The following is a 27,110-nucleotide window of genomic DNA, read 5'->3' on the forward strand; positions in this document are numbered from 1 at the left end:
GTGAATGTATTACTTATTGTTAACCAGTATTGATGTATTTTAATCATAGATCCAAAAAGTCATAAGATTTTAGAGATTAATCCCAATTTTTCTCAATCAGGAGGTGAATATACACCAGTTTTCGAATTACATGGTGCATCGCCCACCTGACTCTTTTGGTGGACGATTAGGCATGCATTTTTTAAGACCCAATCAATCTGTTGAGGACATTAAGTTTCACTACCCTCCATCTGAAAAGCAGGATTTAAAATCACCAAACTAAGTATAGGAAAGTTGTTGCATTGCTTGGCAATTTCATAATTTCAGGTATATATCGAGTGAGAATTAAAATGCAAAGATCTTTACTTGTTTTGGGGTGTAATTTAGAGATGGAATTGGGAGAGTGTGTAGAACGGTTGCTAATCCCATATCTCAGATGCTGCATTTGTGGGAGAATGGATTTATACCCAGAGACTCCTTCTAACAGAGTTCATCAAGCCAGAAATTTAAGTTAACCTTGATATCCCCTGATGTTAGGTTCCCACTGTACTTGGAGTCAAGACTAGCATTCTTTCTGTGGCTCACACATGCCAGCATGTCATTCAACTCTCTTTTGTAGCACTTACTCAAGGTATTTACTGCCTTTAAAATTTGCTCATATGTCACCTTTTAGTAAAACTTATCCTTAACACCCTATTTAAAATTACAAACTCCAACTGCAATGCTTTGGATTACTTTTGCCCTTCACTTTTTCCTTTTTATCCTCCAGCATTTATTCTTGCATCTGTCTCAGCATCTTAGAATATGATCTCAAAGAGCACATGATTTTGTCCATATTTTTCAAAGATGTAACTCAAATGTTTATGATAGTGCTTTGTACATAGTTGGCTCTCAGGAAACATTTGTTGAATGGTGGTTATTTTTATATTTCTTTTATTATTATTTAATTGTTTTCCTCCACTAGATTCATGTTCAAGATTATATCCCCAGTACCTTTCCTTTATTTTTCGTATAATTTATATTTTAGAATGAATGAATGAATCAAGGAAAAGTGCCGGAATAATTTTAATATTTACCTGTCTGTTAAAACTTTCTCTCTAGATTTATTAGAAACTCAAAGTTAAAGTGATACTGATATGATTTCTATTCAGTAATTTCCTCTGGCAGATGACGATTGGGAAGCATGCTAAATAATAAAGTGCATGTAGTTGTACTATTTACAATACAGCAGTTGGTTAAGTTCTGTAAGCATACAACTATATTTTCAGTAGATGAATTAAAACCAGCATCTGATTACTTTGTGCAGTTTAGCTTAGATAGAAAAAATTTCATCTCATTTAAATAGACAATCATTATATTTTTCATATATATGATGATATAAGCTCTGGTAATAAAGGCTTATGTTGTTGCTTAGAATAGGAGAGTTGCATAAATATGATCATTCTCACAATAATTTTTTTTACATCCTGGGGAGGGAATAATGACAAGCACTTGCAATAGCTTTATTTATTTATTCATTCATTTTTATTGAGGACATATGCTTCAGAGGCTTAAAACTTAGAAGATTAAAACAGTATTATTAAGGAGACATAAACGGTCTTTGATGCTTGCTAAAAGCAGATCAACTTAAAGACTTATGAACATTGTGGCTAGAAATATGCAATAGAATGTAGAATCCAAAGGGTAATAAAATATAAATATATTTCTAATTTGTATATTCTTCCTTGTTTAACATAGGATGTGACCTTTTCAATGCTATAAGATGGCTGTCTATGTCTATATAGGACATATACTCATTCTTCCAAAACTATAAATCACTGACAGAGTTGAAATTTGACTCCAGGTCCCAATCCCTAATGTCATCTGAAAAATGTGAATTTATAAAGGAAAACAATGTTTCCGAGTAAATTCATTGTCTTAGGGGGCTGGCCAGGTGGCTTTCAGAGTCTGACATGAATGTTTTTATATTTCTTCAGCTCTAGAAAAGGAAAAGAGGAAGGAGGTTGTAGAAAAACCAATTGAGTGAGAGTCACAATATGTGGGATCTAGTGTCAGGTGAGCTGTAATAAATTGTTAGACATAGGGCCTAACACCTGTAATTATAAGTGTGATGGCTCACACCTACAATTTCAGCACTTTGGGAGTGTGAGGCAGGCAGATCACCTGAGGCCAGTTTGAGACCAACCTGGCCAACATGGTGAAACCTCATCTCTACTAAAAATACAAATATTAGCCAGGTGTGGTGGCGTGTACCTGTAATTCCAGTTACTCGGGAGGCTGAGGCACAAGACTCACTTGAACCTGGGAGGCTGAGGTTGCAGTGAGCCAAGATCTTGCCACTGAACTCCAGCCTGGGAGACAGAGTAAGACTCTGTCTCAAAAATCATAGTAAAATAAAATAAATAGATTGACCTGAAAAAGGCTTTGTTTCTAATCCCTTCTTTCCAAAACTTTTTTTAGGTATGGAAGAAGACTAGGGTTAGACCAATTAATCTCAAATATTCATCCAGTAATTACAGATTCAGTGATGACTGTTGCTATTTAGTTAACCTCAGAAAATCTGTGAGGTAGGCCCCACATGGGTTGATCACAGTTACACTCCTTGAGTGGGAGGAATTAGTGACTTGTTAAAGACCTAGAGATGAATGAAATCATTACTCTGCCTGCACCTCTTCTCTCATCTCTAAAAGGGAGGATTGCTCTTCTGTACTTCCCAGGAATGCTGTGAGTTTCAAATGGAATCAAGTATGTACCACGTTTTTTTGTTTGCTTGTTTTGTTTTTGAACACTGAAAGCCAAGGTAAGAATGAGAAAGTATGGATGTCACCATTATTTTATAAGCACTCTTTAAATGAATAAATGAGTTTGCTTGATGTTATGACACAAGATGTAGTTTTTGTCCACCCTTCTACCCCACCCAAGAATCTAGCTTTTAGCACTAGGCAAATTCTCAACTGGTACAAGCATGTATTAAAATTTAAAATCTCTTAATGGATTTTAAATAGGATCTTGATGTTTGACAGAAGTATCAATGATATCGGCGCCTAAAACAAATATTAAGTTGTGATTTTAAAGCTTTTATCATATTTAGACAGATAGATTGCGTAGAGTTATAGTATGTGGAAGCATTTTAAGGAATTTCAGTTCTAGAAAAGCTCTTTAAAGGTCAACCTAATTAAGGCAATGTTTTTGAGCCAGTATAAAGTAGATACGATAATTGGAAATTCATTGCAATAGCACGGAATGGCATTTCACTTACAGTTTAAACTTTTTATGGTTAATTTGGAAAGCAAAAATGATCTTTTTAGGGGTTCCTGATCTCTGACTGAAATGACATTTTAATCAATAATAATGATTTCTTTGCTAGGATTCGGGGAACTTCTCCAGGATACAGGGCAGGAATATTTAGCAACTCTGTTTTAGAACCCCTAAAAAAATTGTTCTTTTAAGTGCTGATCTAACTTAGTATAGGAAATGGGCTTCTCATGTGAAAGGTGGTATACATGGACACATATTTGCCATCATCTGTCCATAGTAGTGGAAAGAATTGGCTTGTGTGGGAAATGCAGAATTACCTATCCCTGGATCCCAGACAGAGTTTTGGATAGTATGGCTTGTCTCTGCAAGGAAGGTCACTCCCTTAAAATCATTCTTTAGGGAAGTTCACCTCCATGCTTCTTCATGCAGTTTCACTCTAATACCTAGAAAAAAGAGTTGTTATTTTCCCTTGATGTCACATCCTTTATGTATATTAAGAGTTTAACTTAAAAATGTTACCCATTTCACTAGATTGCTTGAGGATGATCTATAACTACCCAGTACACTTCACAGAGTAGGTCCTCAGAAGTTTGTTGCATTTTCAAATAAACTAAAAATCTTGGCTGGGCGCAATGGCTTACACCTGTAATCCCAGCACTTTGGGAGGCCCTGGCGAATGGATCAGCTGAGGTCAGGAGTTCAAGACCAGCCTGACCATAATGGTGAAACCCCATGTCTACTAAAAGTACAAAAAATTAGCTGGGTGTAGTGGCGGACACCTGTAATCCTAGCTACTTGGGAGGCTGAGGCAGGAGAATCTTTTGAACCCAGGTGGTGGAGGTTGCAGTAAGCTGAAATTGCACCATTGCACTCTACCCTGGACAACAAGAACAAAACTCTGTCTCAAAAACAAAAACAAAAAAAACAAAACAAAAAATCTTCAGAGGAGTCGTTCAGTTGTCTTTCATCTATGTGTGAAATAGGAACATCATGCATTCCTGATGGACCTCACTAATGTGGCAAGACTTATTTGAAAAAAGCAAGGATATGCTTCTAATGAGAAATAATTATTGGAAGCAATAAAATATTTATATTCCAGTCATTAAACACATTGACCATGGGGAAATTAAAAAGTCTTGAATTCCAAAACTATCATAAATACAGAAAATATAAATGAATGTTTAAAATTTTATTTAATGATGAAATGAAAGGAAGATTACATTCTTCACCCTGAGCAATACTAATCAAGTGTCACTGGTTGAAACAGTGATCAAATAAATGAGAAAAAGATTAATGACTTTCTCAAAATGTTAGACCTATATTTAGATATAATTTAGCATTTTGTGCCATAATCTATTACTTATTTTAGCAAAGTCCCAACACGCTGATTATTGTTGTATTGAGTCATACACTTCAAAAAAATGAAAAATCTGTCTGACAATATGCATATAATGTGATATCTTAGAAAATCATAGTAAAAATCTGCTTCAGTCAAAAAAGGTTTTATGATTCCATATTAACTTTGAAAATAATCAACAAGTTGATGACAGTCTCTAGTGTCTCTAAATATATGAATATATGGCATGACTTTGCCATAAAATAGAAATTGCTACCTACAAATATTATGTGAAGCATTATTTTCTCTTGTGGAGAGTATCTGTTAGAGAAGCGATTTGTAAACAAACTTCAGCTTTGCCAAAGTGTCATGCTGTTTCTATTTTTCTTAGTATGTCACGAGTCATCCTAACATTTCCCTGTCACTTCTTTCTATTTCTTTCTTCTTTTTCTTCCTAAAACTGAAGGAGATGGGACATTTTGAAGATAGGAAAGATACTATGATGGCCCTACTTTCTAAGAACCTTTCAATACTCCATAATATGACAGCCTCAGCTTCTCTAGCAGAAAAAGGCCACCTGGGTACATCAGTTAAGTTACAGATCCTACTCTGCTTTCTCTGGCGATGGAGGAGGCAGGTGATTGCCTAAACACAAAGCTCCTGCCAATTTCTGAAAGGCACAGTGGCTGGAGCAAAATTTAACTCATCTTCCCAGGGGCCTGCCCTGTTCTGAACATCTCCAAACTAAAATGATTCTTCTTTTCTTTCTTCTTTATCAGTCTTCAATCACTGTTTTTATACCATGAAGTGTCACCAGGTTTATGTGTCTGTCCACATTTCATAAAGTTAGAGGACACATGATAAAAGTCTAAGAATAGCATCATAAATCATCTATGCCTCTGAATTGCTTGAAAATGTTAAATGCCTTGGTTTTGGTCCAGATGTTCAACTCTCCCCTTTTATACCAGCCTGGCATATATCAGTTGAAAGAATTAGAAGTAGAAAAAGAGCAGCTGGCTCTGCAAACTCTCTGCTATTCTCTTTCAGCTTAATAGTTGATATATTTTTCTTTCTTCTCTGACTTTGCCACTTATTGAAGCATAGATGGGTGCCCTACCTTACACAAAAGCTATTTCCTACTGCTCATGAAAGAAAAAAAAATATATGAAATGAACACCTACTATTCTGTTACAAGGTGATAGGAGAGTACTAATTGCTGAATAAAGTCATGTATCCCAGGATTATGTTATATAGAAGGGCTCCACTATAAATTCGAAGACACCCATAACCCATGTATCAGGCAGAAAATGATTTGCTGTGCTGCATGTCTCCTTTAACAGTTTCCATTGAACTATTTAATTAAACAGAATAATCATTATTATTCCCCAACCCAAATTAGAATGCTTTCTTGTTTCATATTCCTAGTAAGTACACAATAAGTATTAATGTTAATGATGATGGTGTTCATGTATTTTAAGAAACAAGAATTATGGGAGCACACAAAAGGTGGACTACTTTTCCCTTTTAGGCAGGAGCAGTCAGGAAAGAATTCACAGAGGTGGTAATGTTTGAAATGGTCTTTGAAGTATCAGTATTTCTGTATCACCAGATGATTCTTGAGATAAAGCAGTTTTGATGCATTAAGCACAGTCCACAGTTGCTTTTAGGTCTTTCTACCTTAAGGATTTCTCAGTTCTCCATTTTCATGTTCTGTCTGTTTCTATATAATTTTGTGGAGTAAGGTACTTGTATGTAAAAAGAAAAAATGGTCCAGTTAACAAATAATATACTCTGCTATTTCCACTTTTGATGCTTGCTTTCTTCTTCCATGTTGGTTGTGTGATGACCATTGCATTGATTCATTATCCATCGGTATTCAGTTCTCATACAGTGTGTTAAGTCACCAGCTGAATTAACATGAAAAGAAAATGACAGAGCTCTTTTCATTCCAAGTTTCTAGATAACTATATCTAGTTGTTGTTGTTGTTGTTGTTTAACATGAAGGCATTATTAGTGTTTTTGGTTGCTTCTCTCCCTGAGGGGAAGGAATGGGTTGCATAGAACTCTCTTTAATATGATAGCAGATAGTTCTCTGCTATCTTCAGCAGTGCTTGATTATACAAAGTATTAATAGAATAATTGACCGTACCTGCAAGCCTCAGTCATTTTCTTTAGCTTCCTTGCCCACACACAGGTTAAGTCACCAAGGGATGTGTTACCTCTGTGCTGTGCCCTAGGAAAGCTTTCCTTTCTGGAGATGTGATAGCTTCACGGGAAAGGTCAAATAGGTTTCATTGTCTCTGCACACTATCACACTAATTTAAGATTTTAGTTTCTTAAAAAAAAAACAAAAAACTGTGTATGAGAGAGAGCGCTCCTCTCAAGCTAAGACAGTAAACCTGAAGATATGTGGAATATTTATAACATATGTTTGCATAAAGCAAGCTTGTCCAACCCATAGCCCATGGACCACATGTGGCTAAGGACAGCTTTGAATGTAGCCCAATATAAATCTGTAAACTTTCTTAAAACATGATGTTTTTTTGTGATTATTATTTTTTTTAGCTCATCGGTGGTTGTTAGTGTATTTTATGAGTGGCCTAAGACAATTTCTCTTCATTCAGTGTGGCCCAGGGAAGCCAAAACATTGGACAGTCCTGGATGAGGTATTTTTGAAAAGCAGATAAAATACCAATGTAAAGATTTTTTTTCCAAAAGAATGGATTTAAAGAAGACAAGGGCCACCAACTGTTGTTTTCACCTCATGGTTTTTTCAGTTGTCTGTATGAAATGGAAGTTACTGACTCTTGCAATATTTGGAATAATATTAACCAAGTGCCACAGTGTGGTTGAGGCTTTAATTCTATGAATTACCCATTTCATTAATTCTGGAAGGAGAAATAGATGCAACAAATGGGCCCAATGTACATTAGCCCAACAAAATAGAATTTATTTCCCAAGTTTGTAAAACTCCTGGGTGGTTTTATGTGCAGGGGAAGGAGGGAGTCCTCTGATCCACAGTTATTCAAGGATGCAGGCACTGCTTGTTCAACATGGACCTTCCTGGATTCTGGACATCACCATTCCATTTGGTGGGATAGGGAAAAGAATCCGTAGCAGCTTGGGAGAGGTTTTACAGGACAGTCCTGGCTATGTCACACCTTACTTCCACTGACACTGGTTAGATGTCAGTCCCATGGCCTTTTTTGACCATGCATGGGACCCTGGAATATAGTCTAGCTTAGTGCCCTAGAAAACAGGAGAAAATTGACCTTGATGGACAGGTAGCAATCTCTGATACTATCATTCACTTATTTTTTTATTCAACATGTTTTTGGAGCAACCTGTTTTTTAGATTTTGTGCTAGATGCTTGGTTTATCATTTCATTGGCCCACTGGCCTCCCCATAGTGCTTCAGTGAAACAGCTAATTTATTTACATCTTTCATGAGATAAATGAGACTCCAGATCTGACTAAAACACATAGGGAACTTGACACTTGAAGCTTAGCTCCTTTTTTTTGGAAGAAAGATTACAAATAATCTGGGGGTGGCATTATTTTTTTTCTCCCATGTGAATTAGCCATAGTAAGAGGAGAATTTGTGTTGTCATTGTCATTTGTGTTTTGTAAGAATGCAACCCTTTACTACTGGTATTACAGGAATGTAATACCAATACCAATATTACTATCAATTAGAGGGTTATACCATAGTTCCATAAAGTTTTCAATGTAAGGCAGTTTATCAGTCGCCATCCACATCTTAACAATTTTCCTTTTCATTGCCATATACGTTAAATGAAGGCACATACAATACTTGTGTTCTTGTATTCCCCACCCATTGCTTAGCATGTTTTCTTATACAATAGGCATACGATAGTCTTTTAAATATGGAATAACAACCTACACACACAAAAGATTGAGGCATTTTCTAATAATCACAACGTAGAGCCCATTTTTTCTTTTACTATTTTTTCTTTTCCTTTCTTTTCAATTCCTTTTTTCATCTTTCCATTTTTTCCTTGTGATTTTAATCTTTATCCTGCCAATGGTTATTAATATGATTACAATTGTTCAAGAAGCATGCAGATTTGCCTTTTATACAGGGGAAAGCCATAAGGTTACAAATTCTGGGTTTCCCACTCTGGCAACTAACTTCTGATAGTATCTTAGATAACTTTATTAATGTGGTTGACCTCAGTATCCTAATATAGAAAATGAAGATATTGCATCAAGAGTACCACAGGGCTCTTTCGTCTTTTTTATGTAACTGCTATGTTAGTATAAACTGCTGTTTACAGGCATCAGATGAGTTATTTATAAAATATATCAGGGATAGGAGATATCATTTGTTGTTAAAATCTTATTTTTGAAATCAGACTGCAAGAATTTGAATCGGTTGTCACGACTTTTTCAGGCTATATGATCTTAGGATCATTATATAACCTCTCAAACCTACAGTTTCCTCATTTGCTTAAACTATTATGGGTTATAAAAATATCACAGGTTTTTGGTGATAATTATGTACTGTATGTCTCTTGGGATAAGTTCTCAGTAACTTTGATCATTTGAAATAAAAATGTCATTCTCTTTCCTCTATCCATTGTGTTTTCACAGAAGTTAGGGAAAACGGAGTGAGAATTTTCCAAAGCAGCCCTTCCTTTTTATGTAAAATTTAGATATTGCCAGCGTATCTCGGCCCCCGATGGTAACATTATAGTTTGCATCTGTGTTTGTTAGTCCAGGAATCTGTTTTTCCCTTTTGATTCTTTAAGTCATTTGGATAAAATATTAAAGAGCACTAAGATCAGATGTTATAGATTGGAAAGAGGAAATAGTTGAAGAAAATGAAATGTGTCTATTTTACATTTATAAAGCTATATAGAATAGATGGGATTTGGTATGAATTTGAATAGTAAGGATACTTACCACTCTTGGAGGATATTTTGCAAACTTTAATTGGTTTATCTGAACACCACTTTCAAGGGCTAAGTAAATATCCTCACTTTACAACTGAGTAAATCTAACAAAATGACCAATTTACCCAAGTCATGTACTATATTGACTATTACCAACTTCAGTGTATCCAGATTGGACTTGCTGGTCATGCATGCTTAGTGGGGGTGTTTTTTTTCCCTTTGTTATCCTATTTTACATAAGATTGAATAACTCTCTCTCTCTAGAGTTTGTTGCTTCATTTGCAAAATGGGATGTCTAAGAGAGGAAAAGTCAAACCAGATGTGTCTGTCTAGCTTCAAAGATGGTTGTTTTGTGATTTCTCAATTAGTTGGTTTATAATTGAAGGGATCAATGTGAATCATATGTGTTTTTCTACTTTCCAAATTCAATACTATTATTTTCCTTTGTCTTAAATACTGGTATTTCAGAATTTTTAAACCTTTCCTTTGTTTTTTGTTTTGTTTTGTTTCCTAGAGAGAAATGGGCCCCAGTATTTGCTTTTTAATATTTTGTGCCTTGTCCTACATTTCCCCCTTAGAACAATGAACAGGACACTCACCATGAGAATCAGATCAAGTTTCACCTTCTGCACTTAGGTCTCTTACTTAGCTATCACCTGTCTGGAGACCTTGGGAACATAATTTAAACTCTTTAAGCTATACTTTTCTGTTCTGTAATGTGGCATTTATAAATCTGAAGTCCCATGGTTGATATCAGAATCATATGACATAAAATATATAAAAGTGCTTAAGAGAGAATATCTGGTACATAATACATGGTAGTTTTTTCCTTCTAAGTCTGTAGATTAAGATGAATATTTGAAAACTTTCAGACTGATTTTCTTCCAATTAAAATAATATATTTTTAAATCATGTGTAAAAAGTCTTCATTCTTTTACAAAGGCTTCACTCTGGTACTGAGTCAATTTGATTATATAAATTAAGAAATTGTGTATTTCCTATAAAATATTGCATATTTTAAAAATGTTTTTGGCTCATTGAAAACATTCAGAAAACATACAGTTTAATATCTTTTGCCAACAATTTAAAATTTTTCTATGAAGGGGCAAGGTTCTAACATCAAATTGTCTCTGTAGAGCTGTAAAAAATTTAAAAAGTGAAATTTCAAACTGGCAAGAAAGTGTATTGTTCTTCCCAAATCTTGTGACAATGATGCAAACCCTGTTTCATTCACACACAGAAAATAATTTTGGTTGGTTTAGTACATAAGATATATGGTTCTGTGATGTTCGCTAGAGATATGTTTAAATTGGACCACTCTGTACAGCTTTATATAAAAAACACTGTATACACCTTACTGACAATGTCCGGACATCTTTTCTCACATTTTTGTCCTATCGTGATGTGTTAGTCTGAATTTAGATTACTCACACCAGGAGGCAGTTTTTAGCCTAAATCTGTAATCAGTAAAACAGGAACACTTGCTAAGAAATTCTCCTAGTTTCTAAATGGCTTAACTTCTACCTTTATTCTGCTCATTTAAGTAACTGGCTATTTGAGTTTGAATTACTGGTAGATTAGGGCCAAAACATAAGGAATGCTTTCCTTTGCTTCCAGATTAAACATACCCTTAACACTGTGTTAAGTACATCAGTGCTGTGAATTAAACTGAGATGTAAAGTGCAGGAAAGGTAGCATTGTCTGACAGAGCTGGAAAATGATGGTTTAAAAGTAAGATAAAGGCCGGCCATGGTGGCAAGCACCTGTAATCCCTGCTACTTGGGAAGCTGAGGCAGGAGACTCCCTTAAACCTGGGAGGTGGAGGTTACAGTGAGCCAAGATCCTGCCACTGCACTCCAGCCTGGGCGACAAGAGTGAGATTCTATCTCAGAAAAAAGAAAAACAAGTAAGATTAAGTTGAGGACCTTAATATGCCTGCCATTAATTCTGAAAGTCCAAGGAGGCAGTATATTGTGTAGTATTTCCTAGACTTACATGAGCACAGAACCCAACTCACAAAATAATGATAATCTTATCCAATTATCTATCCAGCATGTGAATCCTTTTATAAAACTCTTGCCTTATATTTATGCAACGTTTGTTTAAATATCTGCAGTAATGAGTAACCATTTACAGCGATGATGATGATGATGAAGATGAGAATGATAATGGCTAAGTAGTGCTTTCTTCCTTTACCTTTCTATGCACAGTTTTAACTGCATTAATCTTCCCATAACCCTTTGAAAAGTACATACTATTTAGTTTTTCCATTTAACAGTTGTGAAAATTGAGGCCTGGAAGGATTAGGTAAATTGTCCCAGGTAACAGCACAAATGGGACTGGGTCCTAGGGAATCTTGTCAAGAATCCATAAATTTAGGCTGGGCGTGGTGACTCATGCCTGTAATCCCAGCACTGTGGGAGGCTAAGGCGGGTGGATCACAAGGTCAGAAGTTCAACACCAGCCTGAGTGAAACCCCATCTCTACTAGAAATACAAAACTTAGCTGAGTGTGGTGGCATGTGCTTGAACCCAAGAGGCGGAGGGTATAGTGAGCCGAGATCGTGCCACTGCACTTCAGCCTGGGTGACAGAGCAAGACTCCGTCTCAAAAAAAAAAAAAAATCCATAAATTTAATGACAGCACTATTTTCTCTCCCGCTTCTTCCTTTCCCTCTTCCCACTCTCCCTTTGCCTCTCTTCCTCTCCCTCTTCCTCCCTCCCTTTCTCTCACTATCCTTGTTTTGTCTCTCCGTCTTCTCTCTTCTGAAGTCCTCTCCTCTCCCTTTCTTTCCTCTTCTCCCTGTCTTCCTCTCTTTTCCCTTTCTTTCTCCTTTTCTTCTCCTCCCATCTATAAATATACATATATGTATATATGTGTCTGTGTGTATATATGTATAAATTCTGTACATGCAGATATTCCTTGACTTATGTACTAATAAACCCATTGTAAAGCCACAGAATTGTAAGTCAAACTATCAACTTGGAGACCTTCTGTGTATGTATATATCACAGCCATTTGATATCTATGATTGCCCGTAATAACATAATAATTAAAAATGTATTCACATGTCTAATTCACCTCTTGAAAAAAATTTTAATCTCCAAAATTTGCTTTCCTACTAGGAGAATAAGAATAGAGCCTACTTTATAGGGTTGTTGGCTAATGAATTGAGCTTATAGCACGGAGCCTTGTGTATCAAAAGGGCTCAATAAACTTTAATTGCTGTCATTATTATTAGCATCATTAATACAACATTAAACAGGAACAAGCCGAAACATAGGCCCCAATGTACTGATGGTCCTACCTAACTTCACTACTGCTGAGTACCCGGAGAGCAAATGCTATAAATCCTGCTATAAGAGCTAAAATTGCTTTGGTATAGCAGTGGCATACTTTTACCAAAGTTGTGGTCTTACCTCTTTCAGAGTCACCTAATTACTCATAGCACATAAATCCACCTATTAGATTAAATTGTGAAGAAAAAGCAAGAGAAACTGCTTAGATTTAATGTCAGAGAATGCCAAGAAGAGACATATTTATTACGCTTATTTTAATGGTTTTCTAACACAATTGGTTGAGAAATCATGAGTTTGTCAAAAACAAATCTTAAGTCATGGTAAATTGCAAATGCCCAACTAAATCAGGACTTAAAATTAATCCCTTTGTGGAAGCTCCTTTTTCTTCTATGACGCCTGAATTGGACTCTCAAATCTGCCATCCTTCTCAGGCTAGCTATTCAGGCAAGTCTCACATGCAGATTTGTCTCTGGCTCCCATACCAGGAACAACTCAAAGTGTATGTGTGTGTGTGTGTGTTCATGTTACCTCTACATATGGCCTTGGATCCTTGGTTTCTAAATAGAAGGACTAATTTTTACCTATCTTTTTTTAAACATTTTTTTGCAGATTTTTCTTTTATTAGTGCACTGCCTTAAACAATATTCTTTTTTAAAACATTGGTTTTGTATAGCCCCTTCTACAGTGGTTGACTTTCAAAATCATTTGACTTGAAAGCCATCATTCGTTTCATGGCATCCATTAAGATTCTCCTTTTCTCTCTTGTTTCACCTCTTACCCTGCCTTCCTAACTGGTCTATCCTGGTATTACTTAGAACAAATCAATTAAATTGCTGATATCAGAGTGGCCTGTTAAAAGTATAAACATACCATTTTTCTAGTTTAAACTATAATCCATAAGTCATATGAACATGATTAATCCAAACTATTTTCAAAAATAATCTGTCCACTGCTAAACTTTCTGCTAATCCCACTTTTTATTTCTACAGTAATATCAAATCACTTAAAACTCTCACAACAAACAATACCTTTTCATAATTTTGTTTATATTTGTTGCACAGAACAACCTATTATCATACTTAATACAGAGTCTTTATCCTTTTTATCACTATTACCTGAGCAATATTCCCAGTGTCTTATTCATAGTAGATAATTGTATTAGTTTTGTAGGCCTACCATAGCAAAGTACCATACACAGGGTGACTTAAAACAACAGAAGTGCATTCTCTCACAGTTCTAGAGGCCAGAAGTCCAAAATTAAGTGTTGGCAGGGCTGTGCTCCTTCTGTAACCTCTAGGGGAGTGTCCTCATGTGGCTGTATATCCTGTATATCTGTGTGTGTTCAAATTTTTTCCTTCTCATAAGGACATAAGTCATATTGGATATGGCCTATCCTAATGACCTTAACTTAACCTGGTTAAATTTGCAAAGACCCTGTTTTCAAATAAGGTCACATCCCAGGGGCTAAGACTTCAACACATCTTTTTAGTGACACAATTCAACCCATAACAATGTTCCATCAGTATTTGATAAATGAATGAATGTTCCATCAGTATTTGATAAATGAATGAATACATGCATGCTCACTCAGCAATTGCTCCTGAGAATCCTTCTCTTTATGTTCGAAAGAGAGGTTATCACCTCACCTCTATTTTATAGGAATTATATCTTACTATACCTTGCATATACTAATTATTAATTGTCATGTCACAATATATCTATGACATTGGTTAGATTAGGAATTCCTCAAGTAAGGGCCTATGTATGATTTATCTTCATGTCTCATTGCCTGACATGGTTTCCAGAAGGGCAAAATGGGTGCTTATTGAACTAAACTTCTGCTTGGATTCTGACTGGATTATTTTCCTGTCCCACCTCAAAATTGCGTGGCTGTCTGCTTGACCTTTGGTGGTGACAGTAGAGTGACCAGCAGAGTAAAGTTGCAGTTTTGAGATGTACAACCCATAGTTTTTCTCTCTGGGCCTTATTTACTGTAATTACGTCACACAACAAAGAATGCTTTTCCCATCTGGGACTAGTTCCTCTAACTAGCAAAATCCTAGAATGCCAGTAGCCTGGTTTCTTGGAATTAGTTTAAATCATTGTTTGCAATATGTGTTTATACTGCATTGAAAGTATTTGTTGGAAAAGATGTTTACATTTTTAGCAGTAATCTTCGAAGACATTTATGTAAGAGAAACAAATGTCACATGTTTGAAGCTAGAAAATTTCTAAGGAGATATATGAAAATCGCAAAACCATTTCTGTTTGTAGCTTTTAGATTTAAAAAAGTAATGGCTATTGGTACATTTTCCTCTTTAGAAACAAAAGGGAAACTTATTTCATCAAATTATTCATTAAGTATTACATAAGTCTTTTACAATTATTTGAGACCAGTTATAACTGGAACATATTAACTAGGTAGTTAGTGATAAATTGAGAAGTGAAAAAATTTCATTGCGCTTAAGAGATAATTACTGCAGGTATTTGAGATAAGATGTAGCTGCAAGTAAGCATACAATTTAGAGATTATAGAAATTATGTATGTAGCAAACCCGTGAACCTCTTTTTCTCTCCATCTGCTGGCTTTGCATCTTTATTTCAGGTAAACTACCTAAAGGAAAGAAATAGAAGTTAGAGTTTTGTACTTGCTAACCATAAGTTATAAAGTGACTTCCAATATCAGTTATAGTCTACTGTAGTAATAAATAAATATTCATTTTATGTGTCATCTGGAATTACTCAAATTTGTAAAACCTATCTGATAGTAAATATACAATAATTTAGATGAATGAAATATTTAAAAATATTTAAAGTTACTTAGATGTGACACAGTCTATTTTTGCTATATAGCCCTTAAAAATGCTTTTGGTAATGCAAGGCTTCTTCACAAAGTATTATCTTTGTGAAGTAGTTGGCAAATCACTTTTTAAATATTTAACCTGATGAGTTATTTTATTATTCTTAAGGCAAATCTTTATTAAGGGTAAAAAGAAGAACATTTAAAAAATAAAATTAGTGTACAGCATTTGCTACTACTGTGAATTCATTTTTTATCAAAAGAAGTATGATTTTATATACTTTTGTTTTGACTATGATGACATATAATAATGACATCCTCCATTTATGTAGTTGGCTTTTTATTAAGAAATTTGCTTACATTATTCTTTGGTTATTTACTATATGGAAAAATATTTAATAATAGAGATGTTTGAAAAATATAAAAATTATAAGGAATGTGATGATCATAAACCTAAAGATAGCTAGATGAAATTCACTTTGATTTTCATTTCTAACTCTTTTCCAAAAAGCCAATTTTCAAAGCAGGTTTTCTTGCTTTATTTTGCTATTTTTCCAGGAAGAGTTGAGATACTGGTTTTAAGGGATATACTTCCATTAATCTTTGCTACTTCTCATGTTCCACCCATTATATGTGAACTATGTGTATCATCAGAAGACAGAAAACAAAGAGCTGGTCTTCCCAAGAACAAAGTGTGGATCAAATTGATTTTAAAATTGCTCTGTGCCGTGCAAGCTATGAAGTTCTAGAGGAATACAGTCAGCTTCTTGGAAAAGCATGTGTAAAATAATATTTTGAATCCATTGTTTTTTGGTTTTTCACACAATGACAAGTGTGGCATTATAATTTAAGTGGAAGGCTTTTATTGCAAATTTAGCTTAATAGAGCTAGATTAACAATATATAAAATTAAACAATTTAAGAAAGTGAAACCCTAGTGGTTCAGACAAAGATCATGGTTGGGACTAGCTGGCCACAGATGAAGCCTCAGACCAGAAACACGGTGGTGCGAATGGATCCAGACACATTCTTCTACAACTTTTATAATAGACCCATCCTTTTGCATTGGAACACTGTCCGGCTGTGCTATGAAGTGAAAATGAAAACAAACGACTGCTCGAGGCCGCCTTTGGTTGCAAAGATCTTGCAAGGCCAGGTCTATTCGATGCCTCAACACAACCCAGAGATGAGATTTCTCCATTGGTTCCAAAAGTGGAAGCTGCATAGTGACCAGGAGTACGAGGTCACCTGGTTTGTGTCCTGGAGCCCCTGCCCAGTGTGTGCAAGGAATGTAGCTGAGTTCCTGGCCGAGGACAGGAAGGTCACCCTGACCATCTTCGTGGCCCGCCTCTATTACTTCTGGGACCTACATTACCAGGAAGAGCTTCACAGACTGTGTCAGAGAAGAGACAGTCCGCATGCCACCATGAAGATCATGAGTTATGGTGAATTTCAACACTGTTGGGACAAGTTCATGGACAACCAAAGATTGTACAAGCCTTGGAATAAGCTGACTAAACATTATACAGTGCTGCACATTATACTGGGGGAGGTTCTCGGACACCTGATGGATCCAGTCACATTCACTTACAACTTTACCAATGACCCTTCGGTCTTTGGACAGCACCAGACCTACCTGTGTTATGAGGTGGAGCACCTGCACAATGGCACCTGGGTCCTGCTGCACCAGCACAGGGGCTTCATACTCAACCAGGCTTCAAATAATCCAGGTTTCCCTGAAGGCCGCCATGCAGAGCTGTGCCTCCTGGACCTGATTTCCTTTTGGAAGCTGGACCTGGCCCAGTACTACACAGTCACCTGCTTCATCTCCTGGAGCCCCTGCTTCAGCTGTGCTGAGAAGGTGGCTGAATTCCTTCAAGAGAACCCACACGTGAACCTGCACATCTTTGCTGCCCACATCTATGGCTATCAACGAGGATATATAAAGGGCCTGTGCAGGCTGAACAGAGCTGGGGCCCCAATTTCTATGATGAAATATAGTGAGTTTAGTTACTGCTGGGACACCTTTGTGGATCACCAGGAACACCCCTTCCAGCCCTGGGAGGGACTAGATGAGTACACCCAAGCCCTGAGTGGGAAGCTGCAGGCCATTCTCCAGGGAAACTGATGGATGATCCTCAGTCTCTAAGGAAGGCAGAGACCTGGGTTGAGCAGTGGAATAAAAGATCTTCCTCCAAGAAATGCAACCGGGCTGTTCACCACCATCTCCAGGTGATCAGACGGCAGCAAAGCAAAGCTTTTGACCAAGTAGATTATTTTGAAAATTAGAGTGAATTACCTTTAATCAAAAATTTATGTGCTATAGTAGTAAGACTGTGCTTAATACATTCAGAAAAGTTTCAAACCTACTAATCCAGTGACAATTTGAATTGAGTTTATATGTAGAGGAATACAATGAAATACTAAATGTTTTCATGTATGTTTCCTTCTGTGATTTTATCATGACTTGCAAGTGTTTACATAAATATTAGCAAATGTGAAAAAAAAACAATTTATGTTTTGAAAAAAAATTTTGTGTTCTGTCTGCAGAAGGTACTTAAAGTGGAGAGTTGCATACAGAAAGAGCTAATACAAACTATTTCTGATGAGCTGTAGATACATTTGCTAAAAAAATTTAGTTATTGCTATAATACGCTAAATACATGTTTAATCTTTCTCTCATAATCTAAGTACTCTGGATACAAAAATGCTTAAGAAGTAGGTATATCAGAACTGTTTTCTTCTGGAATCAATGAAGTGCCATTCTCAGTGGATGAGGAGCTGAGATTTGGGACACAGTGTTGTAAATAGAGGAGGCCACACTGGCCTCTCTTCCTGTACTGTGGCCACACCCTGCTATTAATTATCCAAGGGTAAACTAAATTATTTAATTCTTCTGCTTTCTCTTAAAATAAAATCCATACTCCTTGCTATGGCCTACACAGTCATATTTAGGAACCTATCTAACCAATGGCCGGGTACAGTAGCTCACGCCTGTAATCCCAGCAATTTGAGAGGCCGAGGCAGGCAGATCACTGGAGGTCAGGAGTTGGAGACCAGCTTGGCCAATGTGATGAAACTCTGTCTCTACTAAAAATATAAAAATTAGCATGGGCGTGGTGGTGCACACTTGTAATCCCAGCTACGTTGGAGGCCAAGGCAGGAAAATCGCTTGAATCTGGGAGGTAGACGTTTCAGTGAACCAAGATCTCACCATTGCACTCTAGCCTGGATGACAGAGCTAGATTCTGTCTCAAACAAAAAACAAAAACTAGGCTGGGCACAGTGGCTCACATCTGTAATCCCAGCACTTTGGGAGGCCAAGGTGAGCAGATCACCTGAGGTCAGGAGTTTGTTGCCATCCTGGCCAACATGGTGAAACCCCGTCTCTACTGAAAATACAAAAAATATTACCTGGGCATGGTGATGTGCACATGTAATCTCAGCTATTTGGGAGGCTGAGGTGGAATCTTTTGAATGTGAGAGGCAGAGGTTGCAGATACTGCCACTGGACTCCAGCCTGTGTGATAGAGTGAGATTCCATCTCAAAAAAAAAAAAACCTAACCAACCTGATTTAACTCTTGCAACTCATTCCTGCATGCTATATCTCCTGTTTCCTCCATCAAGAATATCCTTCTCCTTGATATATCTTCATATGGCTGGAGCCTTCTCATTATGTTGCTCTTAGAGAAAGGTATTACGCTTCAGAGAGGCCTGTTTCAACTCTTTCATAAACTATCCCTATTCTACCACTAATCATCTTATTTTTCTAATAGCTCTTATGGGAGTTTATCATTTATTTGTTCTTCTATTCCTCCTTCATTCCTCTTTCCCTTTTTCTTCATTTCTTTCCTTTTGCTTTGGTCTATCTCCCTTGGGAAAATGAATATTCCATGAGAAAATGGATCTTATCTGTCCTCCTTCATTGATGTATCCCCATTGCCTAGAAAGGCAAAAATAAGAACTTTACAGTAAAGAAAAGAAAGCTGGCAGATACCACCCGAATCAAGTGATCAAAGGGAGCCTGACAGTAATGGGACAGATCACTATTATGAGCTTGTTGATAGGTTGCAATGAGAAGAAAAAAAAATCACAGAAGTATCTAATTACAAGGAAACATCACACAAAGCTAAATTTTACAAAATAATTGTCCTGTAATATTGAAGAGTGTCAGTAACATAAAAGGTAAAGCTTGAGGAATTGTTCAAGATTAAATGAGATTAAAGAGACATGTCAAGTATACATGAAGTACCTCAGATTTGCTTTTGCTTTAAAGAACATTACTGGGGCAACTGGAAAAATACGAATAGGGTGTTTACATAATAGTACTATATAAATGTTCATTTTCAGATGTTTTACTGTGGTTATATAAGAAAATTTCTCTGATTTTAGGACATACAGTAAATTATTTAGGGTTAAATAAATGTCATGCCTGAAACTTACTGTCAATGGGTTTAGGAAGAAAGTGTGTCTGTGTGTGTGTGTGTGTGTGTGTGTGTAGGCAGGACATAGAAATGATAGAGAAAGTGTAGTAAAACGTTAAAATTTGGATAATTTTGGGAATTTAAGCATGTAGTAATTTTACTATTCAAATGCTGGTATACCCTTAATATGCTTAAGAAAACACACGATACAGTATTAATGTTTTACTTGTTTACAAGTTGAATTGATATGAATACCAAAGACTTTCATTTTTCCTGTTGAAATAATTGTAGGTAAGAGTAGAGCTTATGGGTTCCACTTTGAGAGTAACATACAGGCTAAATATTTTCTATACAGCTACTGATTTATTAATAACCACAACAGAATTTTTTCCCACCTAACTTCCTTTGACATAAAACAATGTTCGCAGAATTAAAGCAGTTTTTACAAAAGAAATAATGTTGAACGTATAACCAAGACTTCGTCAAACCACTTTAATTTCTAAATAATGATGTTTTATTTGTTTCTTGTACTTGGAATTTTTACTCAGTGAATTGCCAAACTCAAACCTTCAGTTGAATGTCTTTTAATTAATATGTGCTCAAAAATGGCATTTTTTTATTTCAGAAAATATGTTGTTCTTCAATTATGTTTTTGAGGTTATAAAATAAAGGTGCAAAGCAGAATTCATAATGATTTTTATTTGGCATAAAATTCTAATAACAGGTGTTCCTTACAGATTCCGAATAGCTGAACTGTAATAGGGGAACCAGATTTAGTTTGTAATGGGTTCAATATTGACCTTCCCTGCTGCACTACCTGTGTGCATCATGCTAACTTGATAAAATGGCCAGAATCTGAGAAGCACCTTTGTTTATGGGATTGGATACTTTCCATATCTTCAAATATAATAACCAGCATCCAACCAAAAATTACTGAAGCAGAAGAGTGAAACAGAGTACATAATAAGAGTGTGTTAGAGTCATTTGATGTGTTCTGATTCTAAACTCATTTGGCACCCTGTTCTCTGATTAAATCCGTGCTAGCCCCTTTCATGACTATTTTTATAAGTATATTATCTCAGCTCTACATGGCTGAGTCATTATCAAACGCAATATATGAAGCCATGACACACACTCAAAGAAAATGGAAGAGCTTTGGTATTACATGAAGAATAATACAATGAAGTAGCTGTCCACAGTAATAGAGCTACAGAGCAAAACCAGAGATCCCAGTTTAATTTACTAACTCATGTTCGTCCAACATATCCCCTATGAAATATAATCAGAGTGAATTGAGCCTTGTTTTTGTTGGGAGGGGCATAATAAATAAAGGATGAAACAGAAGTGATGTTCATATTGTAATGCCAAGTGAGTTAGCTCAAAATTTAGATTGAGAAAGGGAACTGACTACAAAAGCTTTGCATTGGACATTTACATGACCCAGCAAGAATTCTGAGCTCGGAGCTGCTTCTCCCATAAACTTTTGAGAATCAAAGACTATTCTTGATCACAAAAACTTATAGTAGCTAGCTTTTTTATTTTGACCCAATATCGCTCATTGAATGCATTCTAATGTCCCATCAGTTTTGGAAAAGTAGTAATGAAGCTTCTTTGAATAGGGGCTTCCAGCCAACTTAAATGGGACAAATATGGACAGCTACATAAAGTACTGCGGTGAGTTTTTTTCAACTCATTTTATTCAATGTGTTAGAATTATCGTGGCTGCTTCTTAAGGAGCTCAGATTAGAACGGAACCATCTCCAAATTGCACCCTACTAAGTAGCACCAAGCCAAGTAAAATGTTGCTACATGAACCCAGATCATCAGAAACGCTGAATCAGTTCCTGCCCATTGTTTCTCAGCTTTCCCAAATCCATTTGGCTATCTTCTGTAAGGACAAAGTGTCAAGGAAGCAAAAACAACTTTCATGTCATTCCCTGTGAGTCTGTCTCTTCAGGAAATCTATAATCAACGCTTCTCTGGTACAGATTAGGTGATTTCATACAGACTTAGCTTGTTCTCTCCTGGCTTAAGGACCTCCAACACTTTATTTGCAATCTCTGTTCTCTACCATATGCTAATTATCCAGCAAATTGTGGTCATTAGTTGTCTCCGGTTGGCTTACTACTTATTATACCTTGTTACCAGATTACAAATATACACAGTCTTCATGTTCAAGGAGATTCTTTATAGCCTCTCTTTTTGTTTCAATTTATTTTATTTTAGATTACAAATAACTGTATATATGGGGTGCAGTGTGATCTTTTGATGCATGTATACATTGTTAGGTGATTAAATCAGGATAATTAGCATATCCACCTCAAATATTTATTTGCAGTGAGAACATCTCACATCCTCTTTTAGCTATCTTGAAATATACAATGCATTATTATTAACTAGAGTCACCATGTTGTGCAATAGAACACCAAATCTCATTCCTCCTATTTAACTAAAACTTTGTACATTTACCTGTTGCTGGAACTCTTGGCTTACCAATTATATTAGTTTCCTAGGACTCTTGTAACAAAGTACCACAAACTGGGTGGCTTAAACAACAGAAATTTATTGTCTTACATTTCTAGATGTTAGAAGGCCAAAATCCAAGGTGTTGGCAAGTTGGTTACTTCTGAAAGCTGTGAGTCACTGATCCGTCCCATTCTTGTACCTTCTTGTAGTTTGCCTGCAATGTTTGGAATTCTTTGGGTTACAGCTTGTTGCCTTCACATGGTGTTCCTCCTGAGTACATGTGTCTGTCTCCACATTTCCCATTTTTATCAGAATACCAGTCGTAATGGATTAGGGCACACCTTAGTGACCGTATCTTAGCAAGTTACACCTGTAATGACCTTATTTTTAAATAAGGTCACATTCCGAAGTGCTAAAGATTAGGACTTAATGTGAATTATGAGAGACACAATTTAATGTGTAACACTCATCATCTTGTCACGGTGTCTTGAGGCCTCCTTTCTACCTTTTAATAGTATATGGCAGATACTAATCAGTCATTCCTTTTTAGTGTGTTTCTGTTTTTCACAGATGTATTTAGATTACATTTCTGTCTATTCTACTCTACTTATATAGATAGAGAAATACTATGTATCTTCACTCCAGGGAGATACTCACTTGACAAAAATATTAATACATGTATATGGGGCTAAGTTAATGTATGGTATTACACAGAGTATAATAATGAACATTTCAAATCATATTACCTTAGTTTTTTATCATCCTTAAATAAATCTTGTGAAGTTTTAAGTATTACCATCTTCATCACTGAAGTTATGAGAAGATAAATCACATACCTAAAGAAATCAAGGAAAGATAGGAAAGAATCACCGTAAGTCCATTGTACCCCTCAAATAACATAACAACCAGTATGAACTGAGATAACTTTTAGACTGGGTAGTAGGAATCACTGTTGCTACTACCTCCCTCATTGTCACTGTTCTTGGTAGGTCTAGATATGTTTTATACCAATTATCTGTTTTAATTCTCTTAACCTTAAGAGACAACTATTAGTTCGGTGCAAAAGTAATTGTGGTTTTTGCCATTACTTTTAATATTATTCTCATCTTCAAATAAGAAAAGTAAGACGTCAGTGTCACTTAACATTACCCACATATAATCAAACACCAGTTTATTTTAATCCAAAGCTTATCAGTGAAAGCTAAATTTTAGGCATACTAATGAATATGAATTTGGAGAGTATGTGGTTTTGTATACAAAGGAAGTTTTTTTTAATGAATGAAAAAAAAAAACGGTATAATATCATCAATCCAGAGTAAAGGAAGCCACTAGAGGTGGAGTAGGCAGATTTTAGGGCTTCTGTGTTGACAGGAACAATATCTGACCAGAGGGACAGGGGCTAGACCTAACTGGGTGAGAATATGGAATTTCATAAATGGACTGATTCAAAGACCATTGAGACTTAGGTAGAAAATCTCCTTTTGATCTACTTCTAACCTTTATTAACAGTTAGTGAAAACTGAGCTTTATATCAATGTGCACATGAAAAAAGTGTTCAATATCATTAGTTACAAGAAAAATGAAGAGTGAAACCATATGGAATGCCAATATGTATCCACCAAAATGGCTAATATGAAAGAGTTGACAGTAACAAATACTGGCAAGTATGTGGAGCAACTAGAACTCTCATATGTTATGCGTCAGAGCCTAAATTGGTACAATTGCTTTAAAAAAAGGGTTTGACAGTTTTATAAAAGCTAAAATACATCTTTTCTATGACTCGGCCATTATGTTTATTATGTTTATACACAAAGGAATTTTTACAAAAGAAATGAAAATGTGTCTACAACAACCCTTATATTCAACTTTTTTTTTTTTTTTTTGAGACAGTCTCACTCTGTCACCCATGCTAGAGTACAGTGGCACAATCTCAGCTCACTGCAACCTCTGCCTTCCAGGTTCAGGATGATTCTCCTGCGTCAGCCTTCCAAGTAGCTTGATTACAGACCCCTACCACCACACCCAGATAACTTTTGTATTTTTAGTAGACACAGGGTTTCATCATGTTAGCCAGGCTGGTCTTGAACTGCTGGCTTCAAGTGATTCACCCATCTTGACCTCCCAAAGTGCTGTAATTACAAGTGTGAGCCGCCGCACCCAGCCAGAATGTTAATAGCTTTATTCAAAGTAGCAAAAAATGGCAACAGCCTAGGTGTTCATCAGTAGGAGAATATATAAACTGTTGTTTATTCATACAGTGGAATATTATGTAGTAGTTAAAAACAGCAACATAAATGAATCTTAATACATGGTGAGTACAGGAAGCCCTACATAAGGAAATACATACTTTTTGTATTCACATATAACACCAGGATAGGGGAACATAACCTATAGTGCAAGAAATGAGATAAGCCATTCTTTTGAGGGCAGGATTAGACAAAGAAAGAATACAAGGGAACTTTCTAGAATGATAAAAATATTTTACATCTTAATAGGATTATGGATTGAACTACACACTTTCTTTTTAAATTTCAGCTTCTAGGATCACATGGTACATTGTGTGAGTTTGTTACATGTGAATATTTCCTGATGCTGAGGTTTGTGGTATGATTGATTCCATCACCCAAGTAGTGAGCATAGTACTGAATAGGTAGTTTTTCAGTCCTTGCCCCACTCCTTTCCTCTCCTTTCTAGTAGTTCCCAGGGTCCATTGTTCCATTCTTTATGTCCATGTGTACCCGGTGTCTAGCTCCCAGTTATAAGAGAGTACATGTAGTATTTGGTTTTTCTTTTCCTCAGTTAATTTGCTTAGAGTAATGGCCTCCAATTGGATGCTCCAACATGGATGCTCCAGTGGCATCTGTGATGCTTCAAATGACAAGATTTCATTCCTTTTTATGGCTGTATTCTATGCTAAAACTATATGCTTTAGATTTTTATGGTTTACTATATATGAAGTACTTCTCAATAAAAATAATCTTTAGGATTATTAAGCTGTATAGCTTATAGGTAGTTCATGTGTTGAAGAAACTACTACATGTGAATTTTTGTGCATACCCACATGTTTGTGTAGGAATGAGCACAAACACATAGGAACACCACATAGCACATGCATGGTAGCCATGTTCCTTACAGGTCTGTTTGTTTGTGTTTCTTTTTCTCTTAGATAAAGCCTTACCCTGTCACCCAGGCTGGAGTACAGTGCCACAATCACAGCTCACTGCAGCCTTGACTTCCCGAGCTCAGGTGCTGCTCCCACCTCAGCCTCCCAAGTAGCTGGGCCCATAAGCATCGACCACCACACCCTGATAATTATTTGTATTTTTTGTAGAGATGAAATCTTGTCATGTAGCCCAGGCTTATCTAAAACTCCTGGGCTTGAACCATCTCTGCCCGTCATGGCCTTCCAAAGTGCTGGGATTACAGTTATGAGCCAATGCACCCAGCTTGGCCTGTTTTTAAGTATGAAAGATAATGAGATATAGGGTAGATTGGACGTATAATGTCTTCTCAGAAACCATGTTAAAGACCACTATATGAAAACAGCTGGGGAATCCTCCGTTTCTTTGTCCAAAGTACTCCTCAAATTGGCTTTACTGTCCCCTACCTACCCTCCCACATTCTGGACTTTGCTCTGGACATTCTCGCGAGCCAGATCCTCATTTAAAATAAACCCATTTGAATTAACTGCTTAAAAAGGTAGAGTTCCCATAATGCCACAACAAATCCAACTTGTGCAAAGGCAGTACTAATTTTAAAACTCAAGTGTTATGTCTGGTTTTTTTTTTTTTTTATTAACCTCTCCTAGAACTCTTCTGTGCTGTCATACATAAATCAGAAGATTATGAAAGAACTAGTCAAAGTAGCTGTTTCCTTCTAAGGCTGTAATTTGGTTCCATGAATTATTAATTATTAGGCTGATATGGCATCAGCTCCTCAGAACCCAATATAAATGCAAAAGCCTCACCTTATCAGTTATAATCTAAGGAGCTGCTGTAATTTACATTTAGTGGTATGTAGTGGGATTTAGAATACTCAACCCTCTAAACTTTCTGAAGTAAAATACAAAGTAAAGGATATTTTTGTATGTGATTAGATTTAAAATTCAGTATAAGGAAGCAGATGTGGATTGCTTCAAGGGTTTTGATTGTTTTGAAGGATGGAATTGTTTCATAGATGCTGAAGCAAATAACAGGGCATGTAAAAGACTGTGGTTGAAGAAAACTAAAAGTAAAGCTTTGGAACATCTTGAATCTCTCCTGCTGTTAGGGGGGAAATAAATAATGCACCATGGATTGAAGTTGTGCTAAAGATACTTTCAGTATATGTTGAAAGCAGACATCTGATATAGTAAGTATCTTATTTTTCTTATGCGAATTACAGCTTTTATGTTCTTCGAAGCAAGAACTAAAAATGTATGAGTTTTTTGTTTTTGTTTTTGTTTTTTTCCTTTTTTTGTTTTGCTAGGGCACTTAGCTTTAATACTTGATGATGCCTCTTAGTTTTCTTTGGTTCTGTCTTTAATATGTAATGTCATTTTATTTTGAAATGTTCTGAATAAAAAAATTTATAAGCTTAAATTCTCTTCTCTTTTGTGAGCACAAGATTAGTCTCGTGTAATATTTTTTAGCAG

At 36.1% G+C, this 27,110-nt stretch overlaps 1 protein-coding gene and 1 pseudogene across 12 annotated transcripts in view; both read left to right on the forward strand.

Moving 5' to 3' along the window:
- CNTN4 (contactin 4) overlaps positions 1 to 27,110 on the forward strand; it is a 994,033-nt gene that overhangs the window by 275,828 nt on the left and 691,095 nt on the right. For 2 of the 11 annotated variants that reach the window (XM_035276146.3, XM_078351519.1), the window contains exon 1: positions 21,632 to 26,827. The exons of the other annotated variants lie outside the window; for them this stretch is intronic. The gene's annotated coding sequence lies outside the window, so the exon portion shown is untranslated. Of the gene's footprint in view, positions 1 to 21,631; positions 26,828 to 27,110 lie in introns of those variants that run through there. 11 annotated transcript variants of the gene reach the window in all.
- LOC100413502 (DNA dC->dU-editing enzyme APOBEC-3G pseudogene) lies at positions 16,531 to 19,165 on the forward strand (annotated as a pseudogene). The gene has a single exon (XR_013527437.1). The product of XR_013527437.1 is annotated as a DNA dC->dU-editing enzyme APOBEC-3G pseudogene (transcript).

This window comes from Callithrix jacchus, chromosome 15 (genome assembly GCF_049354715.1).
Source record: "Callithrix jacchus isolate 240 chromosome 15, calJac240_pri, whole genome shotgun sequence".
Taxonomy (NCBI): Eukaryota; Metazoa; Chordata; class Mammalia; order Primates; family Cebidae; genus Callithrix; species Callithrix jacchus.